The sequence below is a fragment of the Triturus cristatus genome, chromosome 5_2, assembly GCF_964204655.1.
Source record: "Triturus cristatus chromosome 5_2, aTriCri1.1, whole genome shotgun sequence".
NCBI classification, from domain to species: Eukaryota; Metazoa; Chordata; class Amphibia; order Caudata; family Salamandridae; genus Triturus; species Triturus cristatus.
In genome coordinates, this window is record NC_140588.1 from 863,550,657 (window position 1) to 863,565,985 (window position 15,329).

Genomic DNA, 15,329 nt, shown 5'->3' on the forward strand with positions numbered 1-15,329 from the left:
TTGCATATGGCTGGGTCCAACCTGAGGTGGCATGGTAAGCAAAAGAAAGATGGGTTGGAGTGCTACCCTGAGCTATTGCCAGGGTTTAGACTGTTTCATGTTCTACTATAAGTGGCATGGGCATGCCCAGATGTGGGTCCTGTGCTCACTGTGTCAGTGGAACCAAGCTGTACTGGGCTGAATAGCCCACAACTAGGGCAAAACTGGTCCTGGGTTGCTTGTGTTACAGTTCAGGAAGGACCTGGCTTGGCAGTTTGGGCTGGTCTGTTCCCACGAGGAGAAGTGTGAAGACTGATTTGCATATGGCTTGATCCAAACTGAGGTGGCATGGTAGGCAAAAGAATGATGGGCGGAGCTATTGCCAGTGGTTAGACTTATTTCGAGCAGCCTCCCAATCATTACCATTTGTGTGTTTCATGTGCCACTTTTAGAAAACTGGCATTTTTCTACCTTTAGCACTTTTAGGCCTGTAGCCTGGCCTGGCTCACATGACTAGGTGGAACTGACAGTTACATTTTGTGAATTTCTCCTAGATAGTCACACAGTAGAGGGATTAGGTGTGCTTCAAAGGGCTATCTGCAGGAATGGGGGAGCTGACCACAACCCAACCTGCAACAAAATAATTCACACCTAGAACCTAATGACCTAAAAGTGTTACTGTAGCCAGCTTGGAGCCAGGGTAGGAGAGGCAGGAAATTCCATGCATTTCAAAATCACCCACCTTCCAGTACCAGCACACCAGTGTATAAGAGTAGACACCAACTCTTCAGTACACTTCTGGACTGATGTGCTGTGAAAGGACTGCCACGCTGCTGGACCGCTGCTCTACAAGAGTGCTGACCTGCTGGATTACTGCCCTATTTGTCCCTCTGTGCTTCTACCTTTTGGTTAGGGACAAGGACTGGATCTTCAACTGTCCAAGTACCTCAAGAGTGACTCACTCGACAAGTTTGCGGGCCTCCTGGTCTGAGCCACAGGGACACAAAAAGTTTGCTCCATCTTGAACCAGTACCTGATACCAACCTTAGTGAGTCCTAACCCCCCAAGCAGAGCCCCTCCAGTCTTGGACCCTAAGAAGTGGTGCTAAATATGCCCAGATAGCCAAAATCCAAAAGTGGGGACTTATAACATTTGTGGCTAAAACTGCTATGAGAACAAGGAGGTGACCAGGACCAAATTGTTCGCCTGATGTATGTCACTCATTAAATTGACTTTGCTGCTTCTCCTGCAACTTTCTTCTTCACAGCAGCAAATTCATTTCAGTGGTGCCTCGCCAAAGGGGTGTCCGACCTTCATAGAACTATCTTGGGCTGCAGCCCTCTGCCTCACAAGATTTTCAAATGTCATTTCAGAGACTAAGGGCCTCATTCCGATGTTGGTAGGTCCACCACCAACAAGCCATTGGTGGCGGTTCCACCAACATCCATGTCACCTTTCTGACCGCTGGATTATGCTTCCGGGGGTCTGAGTGCGAAAGGCGGGAGCCCATCAGGATGGCAGTCGGATTACTAATCCCTACAATGGGGAAGTGCCTGCACAGGCACCGCCATAGGGATTAGGAATAGGATATCCCCTTCTTACTACTTTGTAATGGTGGCCCCAAAGGTAAGCACTGACCAGGACCAATCCACTTCTTGTATCCAAACAGTGCGCCATTGCTGTTGCCCATATTTGTCGACTTTGATCCAGTTTCATGCAACTAGATATCCATGGTTGGCAATTTGATCCTTTTGGCTCTAGTTTTTACTAAAAACTTCAAAAAGTAATAACTCTGATTGTACTGATTGAATTTGTGTCATATTGGTGTCAAATTATTTATTAAAATGTACTCTACTTTTGTATTTTTACGCTATTACTGTTTGTGTGCTGCATAAATACTTTACACATTGTCTCTAAGTTAATCCTGACTGCTTTTTGTGTCATGCTACTCAGGTTTAAGCACAGGCTAATTTAATGACTTTGTGTGGTTCACCCTGCAAGGGACTGTGCCTGTTTCCTGACCAGGACTCACATCCCAATCAACCAACAGCCTAATTTCTAACAATATAGTACAAAGTGTAATCAGGGTCTGTAAATTAAATGTCACTAGCAGACTAAAGCACCCAATGTGCCATCCACTACTTTGACAGTGTAAAAGATAGCTTCAGGCATTACCACTGCCGCCTGAGTAAAGCAGCTTCAAAACTGCAATTCGACCTTTCAAAATAAACCCTTTTGACATGTCAGCCTTCCTTATATATAGTATTTAACTCACTTCTATGTAGGCATTACAGTCCATAAGGCACAGTGAATGGCATTGAAAAGTTGGGTATGTGGACATTTATTGAAAAACGAGCCCTTACAGTGAAATAGATTGCAAGGGTATTTTCAATGTATCTAGGCTGGCTGTTCCTTAGAAAAATGCTGGTAAACAGAATTACATTTAATAATGCACTCTACAGCTGGGAAACAGCAAAGAATTTGAAATCTGGACACTTTTTTAAATTTTTATTAAAAACTCAATTCACATTCAAAAGTTGGATTTTTCATAAATATTAAGGAAAATGTACCTCTCAAAATTTACTTTTTCCCTGTCTAAAGCTGTTGGTGCTTATTTGCATTAACCTCCAGCTGTACTACTCACTGTGCACCTGAATGAGGTGTAAAACATGCCATTGAACAGAAGATAAAGGCTTCGGTGTGATAAGTTGTTTCTATTCCTTAACAGGTTGACCATTTGGGCAGGTGTCCAAGAACTTATGGTCTGATTATGAGCCCGGTTGACACACCACCAGGCCGTTGTAGTGGCAGTCGGAAAAACACCCCCAACCAGACAGCATCCGACCGCTGCATTATGAAATCACTACAGGGCTGACAGTGTGTCCGTGGCTTAGTCATGGTGGCAGCATGCTGTGGCTCTAACAAAGAGCCAGCAGTCAATGCTGGGCATGCTGCAATGCTTCTGGGTAGTCGGACACACTGTTTCCATGCAGCATGGTCTGCATGGGAAACAGTGTGCACAACCGTGCCAATGGAATGGGGCCACACACAGCTGCCACCTGTTAACACGTTTCCAGGGCACACTCGCTGCGGACACATGTTTGCAAAACCTGCCTTTCTGCCAACCTCTTCATGGTGGTGCCCCTGCTAGGAAAACATCAGCAGAAAGGCAGGTCGTGATACTGACAGCAGTGCCAATATCAGCACTGCCACCATTGACCACTGCTATCCCTACCGCTGCTGCAGTGGGAGCTCACCTATTAGGGGAGGCATGGTCTAGAGGCGGTCTGAAGGTAGCCTCACTGCCCGCATTGCAATATAGCGGTCAGACCACCAGGCATGCGGGTGGATGGACAGCCAAAAAGTAGTCAAAATCAGACCATTAATTATCTCCAAAGGGGCCTCTCATGTCATAAGCAGAATAAAACTAGCAAAGTCCTTTCTTTGGTCTTCTAGTCAGCCAAGTTCTAATCCCAGTGGGGAGGGAGCTGTCCCAGAAATGGTGAGGGGGTTGCCTATTTCCCTAGCCAGACATTTGGGACGGGCACACAGGCTCTGCACAAGTGGAGATTGGTTTCACCATCTTGGATTTAGGCAGAGAGGGGCGCTGTTGGATTGTTTGCTGTAAAATGCACAGGAAATTCTGAAAAAGTGGGTAAGGTCATACCTGGGAACTCTAACCTATTGGTTAGTGTGGACCAGGCATCACACCCCCAGGGGCCGATGCCAGGAATAAATGTGGCATTCCCTGTACCATCCGCAAAATACTACTGGACCTGTAGAAGATCAGAACAGGACTGACCCCACTGCTTTAGAATCAAGAAGGACCTTGAAAGACTGGACCTGGTCGCCCTCTTGTATGTAGGACATATAAATGGTCCCCAAAGGTCATAAGCCGGACCTACTTTTCAAGCTATAGGGACACAACAAGCTACAAGATGACTTTGTTTCAAGTGCCCAGCCGACCAGTTGCAACTGAATCTGCCATCGACTCTGCTACTGGCTTTTGCTGGAGTGAGTCTGGACCCCAAGTGCTCTTCCTGGAACCCTGGGCTGCGTCCTCCTAACATCCTGAGAAACCTGGGAGTTATAAAAGTTTTTGACAACATGCCAAGCCGATCCAATGAAGTTGAAGGCATACAGCCTCATGGAGCTTTCTTCAGCTACAGCCTGCTGTCTTGCTCCCGCTGGATTAACTGGCCGACTGGTGAGTGACCTTCCTCACCAGTGAAATTCAAATTTCTCCCTCTCAAAACTTTCCCTCCAAAATTCAACCACGTCACCGGGACCTCGTCTGACAGCCATCCAACCTCATGCAGCTCTTCTAAGCCACAGCATACTGCCTTGCCCCACTGAAGATTTTTGACTTCTGTTTCAGATACTAAATTGGAAGGATCAACTTCCGACCTGGTTAAACCTACTTTCTAAGGCCAACCCATGCTCCATGACGTTTAGCCTCAAAGTGTGCCTAGCTTTTTGGGTACAATTTTAATTGGCTTTAGGTTTTACCTGTGTTGTTCCTTATGTTGTTTTTCAACTTTATTACTGTTTTGGTACTGCATAAAGACTTCCCACACTACTTTAAAGTTAAGCCTGTCTGCTCTGTGCCAGAGGTAGAGCTCAGGGTCATTTAGTGACTGTAATGTCTCACCCTCACAAGGATTGTGATTATTACTTGTGCTGTGTAGATAACCCCCTTAACTAATACTCCAATTTCTTACAGAAGGTTTTGAAAAAAATCATTAGGCTGGTCCATGAACTTACCTATCCACTCATTCAAATTAAAAAATGTTTTGTAGAAATGTACCAATTAGAAATTTCTATTTGTATTCAATATTAGACTTCCTACAATTTGCCTAAGTACCTTCTTTGCAGTGCAGACCTGTCTTTGTTATGCCTGAATGACTGCTTATGTCGTACACCTAAATATCACTAAATCGCCAAGCATGGTAACCCTGATGCAATTAAGGACACAAATAGTAAAGACCTCACCAACCTAAACATAAATGTCTAGAAGTCAGATTGGCCTGGACAGAAAACATGGGACAAAAAGTAGAAATAATAGGTGGATTATAGGGTTTCCTTCACAGTGTAGGAAAATAGGAAATAAATACTTGGATTCGTTCTAGGCATCAGTGAAAAATACTGAAGAATTGACAGAGTATCTGTCAAAAATGTAATATGTACTTTCTAACAGCACTGTCACAACTCCTTTCCTTCTTTTGCTCCAACAAAACTACCAAACCTTCAACTTCCACTCACAAACCTTTGTCTTCATCTAGAACATTAACAGAGCCTATTTTCTTCTTCAATTATTAATCTTGTTCTGCTTCCTGCACAAGATCAAGAAGACCTCATACCTGATTTGTGAACGTTGCTCAGCAGCTGTTGTATCGTGCTGGACACGTTCTAGTGTCTCAGCAGACACTTGGTTAGTCAGCTACTCCCTCATGGGAGTGGACAGATATGCACCCCACATCCATCCATCTCAGGTGTGACCCTGCTAATAAAAGCGCCCGGGTGCATGTGCTCATGGCCTAATCCAGTACTATGATCACTTTGTGTGCGTGCCTTATTTCCCTAAGTATGTGGGCCTAGCTCTCACTACTTTACAATAGCGACGAGGATGGGATCCAGCCCAGCGTGTATGCAGGTTGCTGCCTCGCAGTTCCTGGTGAGGGGATGTGTAGCCTCAGTCTAAGGCACCTACTGTCAGCACGACTACAAGAGGTTGTGATGGAGCAGGGTTTTTACTTTAAACCCAAATATCTGTTTCATTTCTGTATGTCATTATTAAAAGTACTACTGATTAATTAATAATTGCTAAAGATTTGTCGAGTCTTGTCTAACCAACCTTATTAACAGAAGTATCACACGTGGGAATGCTATTGCATGGCTAAAATAATAAGTGAACTAAGTTGGTGAGCAAATTGACAGAATAGATGTTGCTTATGTGATGTTATTGTGTTTTGCGCTTATAATTAATATGCATTAATGGCTTTTGATGTCGCAAATGGCTAGATATATACATACACATAAGGGTATTAGCAGGGGAATAACACTGTATAATCATTTCCATGCAGTAATTATGTTTTGTGTTTCCTTTACTTAAGTTGACTATTGTGGCCTGCTATAAAATGGCTACCACCCACAGCCTGCATTCGAGTAGATGGAAAATTTGAAAGGAGGCTTTGTGCTGACTGTGACCTTGTCCTCCCATTGAACTGAAAAGCCATAAACATGACAACAAATCTGGGAGTGATGCCAGATGCCCCTGAACGTGAAGATTTGTTGCAAATCTAAAATCCGACCTGATGAACTTATAATGGTCCCATGGATGAGATACATTTTATCCTAAAGAGACATCCGTAGAAGTAACGAATAAGTTATGGGCTTCTAATTTCTATTCATTATTTGAGACTATCAATACGTGAGAAAATCTATCGTTGTAACCTAATGTACCAAGACAACATCATTTCCGCCATTCAACTGTTCTGAAAGATATGTTTGCAACATTTGGAATGTAAATTTGGTATAAATATTAGTTGACTAAAGAGGTCTAGCGCCACTTCTTCCCGAACCAATGATCAGAGGTCCCGATGCTGACGGAGAGGACGGTGACTCTACATGACGGCTAGAAAACTCTAACTATTTTGCTGAGGACCGGTTCTGACTTAGAAAACGACTTTTAGCCAGAATAGGTAAATATGGAGAAAATGATCTTGCATTTAATTGGCTTGTCTTACAATTTTAGATAAACAATATTCTGTTTGAATTACTGTGTCGGATGGTTATTTTATTGTCATGTTTTTTGAAATTTTAGAGTGTTAAGATGTTTCACCAAATCTATAGCAACTAGTTGATGCCATTGACCTCAGGGTACATGCAGATTGGTTAGGTATTGAAAAGTGTTTCCCGTTATACATGGCACGGATAGAGTGGTAGGATGAATGTTGGTGTTATGAGCCCCACCAGCGTGTGATGTGTGTGTGCGGGTGTGACTGCCAAATCACTCAGTCCGTGGAAGTAGAGGGGATTCGGAAGCTCCGATCTGCACCAGTTTCTTGGTAGCAGAATGATGGTTAACTATTGCCTTGATCTAGTGAATTTTGTGTGTATATAAGTTCATTGATTATTGATTGATATCGATATTTGTACTAACACTGTATGTTGAAGTCGTATTGAGTTTTATGTAGTGTGTACGGCTTCTGGGACGTAGGAAGTCGGTGACAGTTCCGTGGTAGGGCAGAGGGAAGCGCTGCTCTCGGAAAAGGCGGGATTGTTGGCCCTGTATGTAGACAGGAGAAAACGTGTGACAATTGAAGTTGCGTGTCGCATTGTCGGGGTTCGATGAGGTAGCATCGCCGTGTGTTGCCATTAGAGATGTATTTTCTGTGTGAGAGAAGTGTATATGATAGCAAAGGTTATCTGTGAAGTTTTGGTCTTAGGTATCAGGGATCCTTATGGCATTCCGATAACGCTTATCACTAGAAAGGTAATAGGTATTCTCTGAGCTTGGTAGAAGGACAGAGCAGAGGTAAGCGCTGCTTTGTTAACGTGTGTTATAATTCTGTAGTAGGACAGACTGTTCGCTGTTCTCGGGAAAGACAGAATTCTGTGTGAATGTACTACATTTTCTGGTGTGAAAGTGCGTGAATGAGAAGGCATTCTGGTTAATTGTGAAACTCTTAGGAGCATTCCAGAGAAAGCAGTTAATTGGTGCTTGTTAGAAGGGTAGAGTAGAGGGATGTGCTACTTTATCAACGGAAGTAACGATTCCGTAGTAGGGCAGAGGTAAGCGCTGCTCTCGGGAAAGGCGGAATTCTCGTGGGAAAGGTCTTTTGCTGTTCTGTGGCTAGCGAAGCAGACAATGGAGATGTTTGTATGTTGTAACTAACAGACTCGTAGAAGTTGAAACAATGTCTACTGAGTAGTTTTGTAAAGGAGGGGTAGACGAGAGAGACAGGAGACAGGAGCAGAAGCTGCTGCAGCGACTGCTGACGTCAGGAAGACCGCGCTGTGATTGTACAGTGGGTTAGAACGGTGGAAGCACGGTGATTGGTGTGCTAGTGTACGCCGCGCAAGGATTGGGAGACATACAGGGTGACGTAGACGCTCCAGGATTGGTGCGTTAGTGTGAGTCGCGCTGGGATTCGTGGACTGAGTCAGTGACATAGACGCTCCAGGATTGGTGCGTTAGTGTGAGTCGCGCTGCAATTGGACAGGAGATTGTACAGTTGTAGAAAAGACAAAAGGGTTGCGGAAAAATACGAAAATGTATTACCACGCTGAGGAAAAGAAGAAGAAATCCTTGTTTAGTAAGGTTAAGAGCTGGTTTGACAAGGATAAGGATATTGTGACTAGGGAAGGACAGTTACTTCCTCCGATAAGAAACCCCGCATCCTTCATGGTTGCGAAATATGGGTATCATACCTGTATTTGGTTAGACAACTGGGTAAAGTATACCAAAGAGGATGGAGTTTTAGCTTTCCCGGAACATGGCTCATTTCATCTGGCCATACTGAGAAACTTACGGGAGAGGATGATGAGTCTAGAGCCTCGGCGTAGGCCAACGCAGTTTGAGGCATTGACTAAATGGGAAGATGAAATGCATGGGCGAGAAAAGCAGAGGAGTGGAGGAAATTACAGGTATATGTTCGGGCAAAAGTATGATCGCGAAACTCATCATGACCGGATGAGAAGATGGCGAGATGCTAGTATGACTGAGGGATTATATCCTGTAAGAACTGCAGAGGAGACAGAAGGGAAAAAGTGTATAGAAAAAGAACATAATGTAGAAACAAGGAGGTATGGGGCGAATGAGTCTGATGATGATGTCTTAGATGACATGTTCTACAAAAGACCACCCCCGTATAGACGAGAACCAGAGGTAGGAACATCAGTTACCCCAATGAGAGACACCCTGCGGATTATAAAGACAGAAGTCATGACCCCTGAGTTGAAAAGCAGTAATTCTCTTGCAGAGAGAGAGAGAGAGAAAGGGAGAATGAAGTTGAGGACGAAAAGACCAGAGAACTAGCAAGAACCACATTTGAATTGACAGAGAAAATCAGAGAACTGACCAAAAATCTTGAAGCAGTTACGGTGTCTGTAACAATAGGTCCGGTTATGCCTGTGTTCGAAAAGCAGAGGATTGGTGAAGGTGGTTTGACAGTTCCATATGTAGGCAACAGATTTATTGTTCCTCCAGAGCAGGCAGAAATGAGAACGGGAGAAAATCAGTGGAGATCTGGAGAAAATCAGTGGAGACATACCATATGTGGAGGGTTGAATGTGCAGACTAACTCAGGTTCGAATTCCGGTTGTGTGAAAGGGAACAGAATGATTGGAGGATCGATCTTAGAACCACAAAGAGTGACAGAACTAGTGGGTGCAGAAAAATCTATGGGGATAACTGCTGAAGATTTGAATGATTGACTGAAAGCTTTGCAGAGGAAAGAAAAGGAGTCCCAGGGAATTGATGTAGCTAGACTGCGTATGGAAATGGAGGAGCTGATTGTAGGAACAATCCCTACGGAAACGCTGAAAAGTTATCAGGAGGGGGAAATACTATTTCTGTGTAAAAGTATCACATGGAGAGCAAAGAACATACATGACAGGTTGAAAGGAATAGCCAGTGAAATGGGAATCGACATGGAGAAGGTAAAAGCTTTACAAAAGCCTTACCGAGTGGATTTTACAGATAAGGACATTGAGAATCTGAATAATGCAGGCCGGACAGGGCAGATTAAGGAGATGATTGCTTTGCTGAGAAAATGGGGAGATGTGGAGAGATGGAAAGATAGATGGTATAGAAAACGAGAAGATGCAGCAGACAGAACTTACTCAACATTACCTATGAAAGAAAAGGAGAAAGCAGTGACAGCTTATCCCATGAGGGAGATTCCAGGAGGAGGGTACGTACATGTCCCATGGACCAGACAAGATATTTTGTCATTTACAAATGATTTTCCTCGACTAAGAGAGAAGCCCGTCGAGTGGTATAGACAGGTTGACAGATTTGTGAAGTTGTCAAAAGTGCTGTGGATCGACCTGAATAGTCTGTTTGATATAATTGTACCAGCAGACTTGTGGGCAGAATGTAAGATAGTCATAGACTGGCCCACTAAAGAATACCCAAGAGATCCAAAGACAGGAGCTCCAGACCCGGAGGTCATGAAAAAGTATGAGCAGGTTATGGCTTTCCTGAAAAATAAGGTACCCCCCAAGGAAACAGACTGGGTTAAAATAGATCGAACACATCAAGAAGTGAAAGAATCAGTCCATGCTTACTATGAAAGACTAATACTGGCTTTCAAACAGTTCAGTGGAGATGAACATCTGGGTGACAAGGATCTGAGCCATTTTGTATATAGATTTGTGTATGGCTTGCGACCTGAAATCAGTGAAATGATAAGGCAGCATACCGTAGACTGGCAGAGCAAAAAGATTGATGAGATCCTGAGACATGCAAAATACTTCAGTGATGAGATTGAGGCAAAGCAAAGGAAACTGAAAGAAAAGGCAATGTGGGCACAGGTGAAAGTTGCAGAAAGACAGGAAGCTCAGTTGGTTGAACAAGCAAATAACCCAGGAAATAAACCCAGATTTGGCCCAGGAATAGGGAAAGGCAATATTGAGGAAGCAAAGAAGAAGTTTCCCTGCCACAACTGTGGAAAATTAGGGCACTGGAAATCCGAGTGTAAGAATCCACCGTCTACTAATGATGACAATCCATCATTGAATTCACAGGTGCAGGGTGAGGGGTGTGGTCAGCATCAGCAACATCAGAAGGCTGTTAAGCAGCAGAATCAGGTGCCAAAACCACCCTTGCCACAAAGAAGAGGATCCCAGAAGTACAGTCAGGATTCGGGGTTCTACGATGAAGAACAGGTAAACAAGCCAAAACGCGCAAGCGCTGTGTCACAATATTGGCTAAGGAATGAGGGAAGTGATTCTGAGGGAGACTTCTGACGGTGCCGAAGAGAGGAGGAAGAGTGTGTACTTGGCGCAACTCTAGAAATAGACCAGGCAGGACCTTTTGTAGATGGAAAAATCAATGGTGAAAGTGTTACTTTTCTAGTTGACACAGGAGCTACGAGATCAACTGTCAGGTCAGCTGATATAAAGAATCTTCCTCTCTCGGATGAAGCAATCCAAGTAGTCGGTGTGTCCAACACACAGATCAAAACTCATCTTACTGAACCAGTAAGGGTTAGAATAGGGAAATTCTCAGACATGCATCGATTTGTGGTGTGTGACACTAGTCCTGTGAACTTGCTAGGCAGGGATCTGCTGTGCAAGATGAATTGCACTATTTTCTGTACTCCAGATGGGATAACCTTTGAGACACCAGATGAGGATGTCCTATACAGAATGACCTATGGGAACATATGCTGTGTTTAATCCGGATGCATTACCCCCAGAATTAAAACAGACAGTAAAAGCAGCAGTTTGGGATTTTACTGGAGAAGATGTGGGCCTGATGAGAAATGTAGATCCAGTAAAAATTACTGTAAAAGATGGAGTGGTTTACCCAAACATCCCACAATACAGACTGACACCTGAAATAATTGAAGGAATAACACCCATAATTGAGAAAATGATCCAGCAGGGGGTGTTAAGGGAAATATTGAGCAGCCCATGTAATTCACCAATAATGGGACTGAAGAAACCCAATGGAAAGTTCAGAATAGTACAGGATTTGAGAAAAATTAACAAGATTGTTGTGTCATGCTGTCCCATTGTGCCAAATCCATCAGTGATTTTGTATCAGATTCCCCATGATGCAGAATGGTACACAGTAATTGATTTGTGCCATGCTTTCTTTTCAATCCCGTTGCATCACGACAGCCAGCCGATTTTTGCATTTAGATTTGGAGAGCGAATTTTGGCATGGTGCCGAATTCCACAGGGGTATACAGAGAGCCCTTCGATATTTAATCAATTGCTGAAGAAACCTCTGGAGAGTTTAACAATGCCTGAAAATTCGGTTTTGGTCCAATACATTGATGACCTGCTTGTGGCATCAAAAACACGTGAAGCTTGTGAAGTAGACACCATTGCTTTACTGAATCACTTGGCAGATGGAGGATTAAAAGTATCTCCAGCCAAATTACAATTCTGCAAAAGAGAAGTCCAGTATCTGGGACATAATATTGAGAAAGGCCTGAGGAAAGTGACCATTGACAGGATTAAAATCATCAGAGGGATGAGAGCCACAATGACACAAAGAGAAGAATGTTCCTGGAAATGGTTGGTTATTGTCGTCAGTGGATAAGTAACTTTTCCTTGATTGCCAAGCCACTGATTAATTTGACAAAAAGTGAGGTGAAAGACCCATTGGAATTAAACCCAGAAGAAATGGCAACATTTAAAGAGTTAAAGAACAGGCTATGTGAAGCTCCTGCCCTAGGAATGCCAGATTACGAAAAAGAATTTGAGCTGTACTGTAGTGAGAGAAATGGATGTGCACTTTCAGTGTTAATCCAGAAACATGGACGTCTGAGGCGGCCAATTGCATACTTCTCATCAACACTTGACCCGGTAGCTGTGGGTTTACCAGGTTGCCTGAAAGCAGTAGCTGCTTGTAGGAGAGTAGGGTCTGCTTTCTATGTTCACCCCCACTTTTTGCTTTTGCTTTACTGGTTTTCGACTTAGATGTGGCTGTGGGCCTGCTAATCAGACCCACAGCCCTGCTGTTCTCTCTCTAAATTAATACTATGTACTTTAGGTGTATAACCCATTTGGATAGGATCACCTTATTGGCCCCTGTACAGTGTACCCTAGGTACCCCGGGCATAGGTGTACCCTAGGCCTACCAGGGGCTGCAGCATGTATTATGCCACCCCTGGCCTGGCCTTCCATTTTGACACAACTGGCTGATCACTCAGCTGGGGCAAGGTTGTGTAATCACCCCTTGCTTAGGTGTAGTATTCCTATACCTAACTTACATATAGACACATGTGTACCTATCAGTCACTCCTATGGCAGGCCTTGACAATCCTGGAGGCAGAGTGCTTGGTAACATGTGAGATGGTGCTCTAGCATGAGCTGAGCCTGTCTGCAGCTTTCGGAACCTTGTCCTTATAGCTGTTCTATGATATAGCCTACCATATACTCTTAAAGTGCCTTATAATCTTAGACGGTTATGGTAACTATGGTTTGGCTTTATCGAAACATGTCGTGTAAGGTGTCTAACACTGTGGAATAATACCCCCATGCCATTTCTGGACATGAGAATATTATTCCCCCCTTCTGGAGGGAAAGACATGTTAAAATCATACTTCAACTGTTAGCCTCTGACCAAAGCCTCAGCATCACAAAATGGATGCTGCTGCCACGACACAAGTCTGACCTCCTGCAGCTGGGAGTGATCCCAGCCAGGGAGGCCTGGACAATAGGTTTCCTGCTTGGGGAGGTGCTAGCACCTCCCCAGACAGCCTTTAGTGTATTGGGGCAGGGTGGGCTGAAAGGAATGAGACATGCCTGGGGCACACAAGGTGTTCCTTGCATAGTCCAGTTCAAACCGGCGCTGGGGCACTCCAGCCCCAGCTCTGGCGCGAAACTGGACAAAGGGAAGTGGGTGTAACCACCCCCTCCCAGGTCCCACCCATAAGGCGTGACCTAGCAGGTATCCCAGCCCCCCAGATTAGTATAAGAGTGGGAGTTGGGCCTCAAGACTTTAGATTATCCTGAACCTGCAAAACTGAACAGAAACTCTGGACCTTCGACATTCGACGAAAGAAGAAGACTGAAGAATCTCCCTTGTAGCCAAGGAGTGGCTACCCTGTGCAAACAGGCACCATCAAGAGACTACCCTTTGCTTTGCGACCGTTCTACGAGGAACCGACTGCAGAGCCCGACCAGAGCCTTGACTTCCAGACTTCTCCGACCCTCATCCACATCTGCAGCAGAGCTGAGATCCGTGGAGGCGACGAGCGACGTGGGACCGGCTACCTGGACAAAGTGGCTAGTAACTTACAGCGCAGCTTCTGAGGTACCCTCGAAGTTGTGCACCGGGGATTGAGAAGCCCCAACCCCAAGCACCATCTGCACCGAAGATCAGCCCCCCACACTCCACGAGTCCTGCGTGGGGCCCTTCAGCATTTTCCTGCTTGCCGCGTCTGTCCGGTTGCTTGCCCGCTGGCTAGTGGCCTCTGTGACGACGCACCCTGAAATCTTCTGCGCTGGTTTGGCTCCTCCAGACTGGCTCCCGCTTCTCTGCAAAGAAGAAGCACCCCAGACCTTCCTGGTCTGCACCAGAAGCAAGTCCTTCGTTCTTCGTGGGTTCCGCTTGCCAAGGCTTGGTGAGTCCTAGTCCAACTTCGACACCGCCGACAGCAAGAGCCTTCGTGGGACAGCTCGCCTCCTGGTCCTGGTCATCCTCGACGCTTCCTGGTCCTCCTGGCTGCAGCGACAAGCTTCACCTTCACCTGCAATCTTCACGACATCGCCTGGTTCCTTCCTGGTTCCACGTGGTCACTGGCTAGTGACCTTGACTCTGTCCCTTCTGCTTGCAGGTTTCTTCTCTTCTAGATCCCAGCCTTGGGATCCACCGGACACTCTTCCCTGACTGCCTGTCAGCACCTTTCTTCAGGCATCCATAGGAGTCGACGACGAAAACAACGCATCTTCACCCCTATGCACCCGCAGCCTGTGGGCTAGGTAACTTGGGTACTCCGGTGCTCATCAGGATAGTGACTATCCTAGTGTCTAGTTTTCAAGTCTCAACTTCCTAGCTACTCCGGAAGTGTCCTAAATCTACCGTTTTCTAAACTGTACTATTGCTATTGACTTTTACGCATTACGCGTGAGTGTTTCCACTCTGCACACGAATCCCGTGGGCCTCCCACTTCCTAACTAACGCTAGTGTAGTGTAGCCCCAGCGATTCCCTAGGCCTAGGCCTATTCTATTTCCGTGACAGTGGTCCTTATACCACTTACTTAGTATATGGTTTGCGTGGCCCCTAGGGCCTAACTGTATTACTTACCTGTGTGACTTAATGTATGCATAAATAAGACTGTGTTGTACTTACCTCTAATCTCATAAAGAGTGCTGAGGGTTTGCTTAGAATAAATACACTTTATTTTATATATATATCTGTTGTGGTGTCCTTTCATTTGGTATTCAAGGGATTATATATGGTATCACAGCTGGCTTCACATGCCATTCAGAGTTTAGCCTAAGACTGCTCTTGTCCATGCTACCACTAGGATAGCTGGTCTATAAGGTTGACTTTACAACCAATCACCATAAGGGTATTTGGACTGATATAAGGTGTACACTATAACTAGTGACATCATACATCAGGCCAACTTCTCACATTGGTGAGCAGCGGTTGAGATCT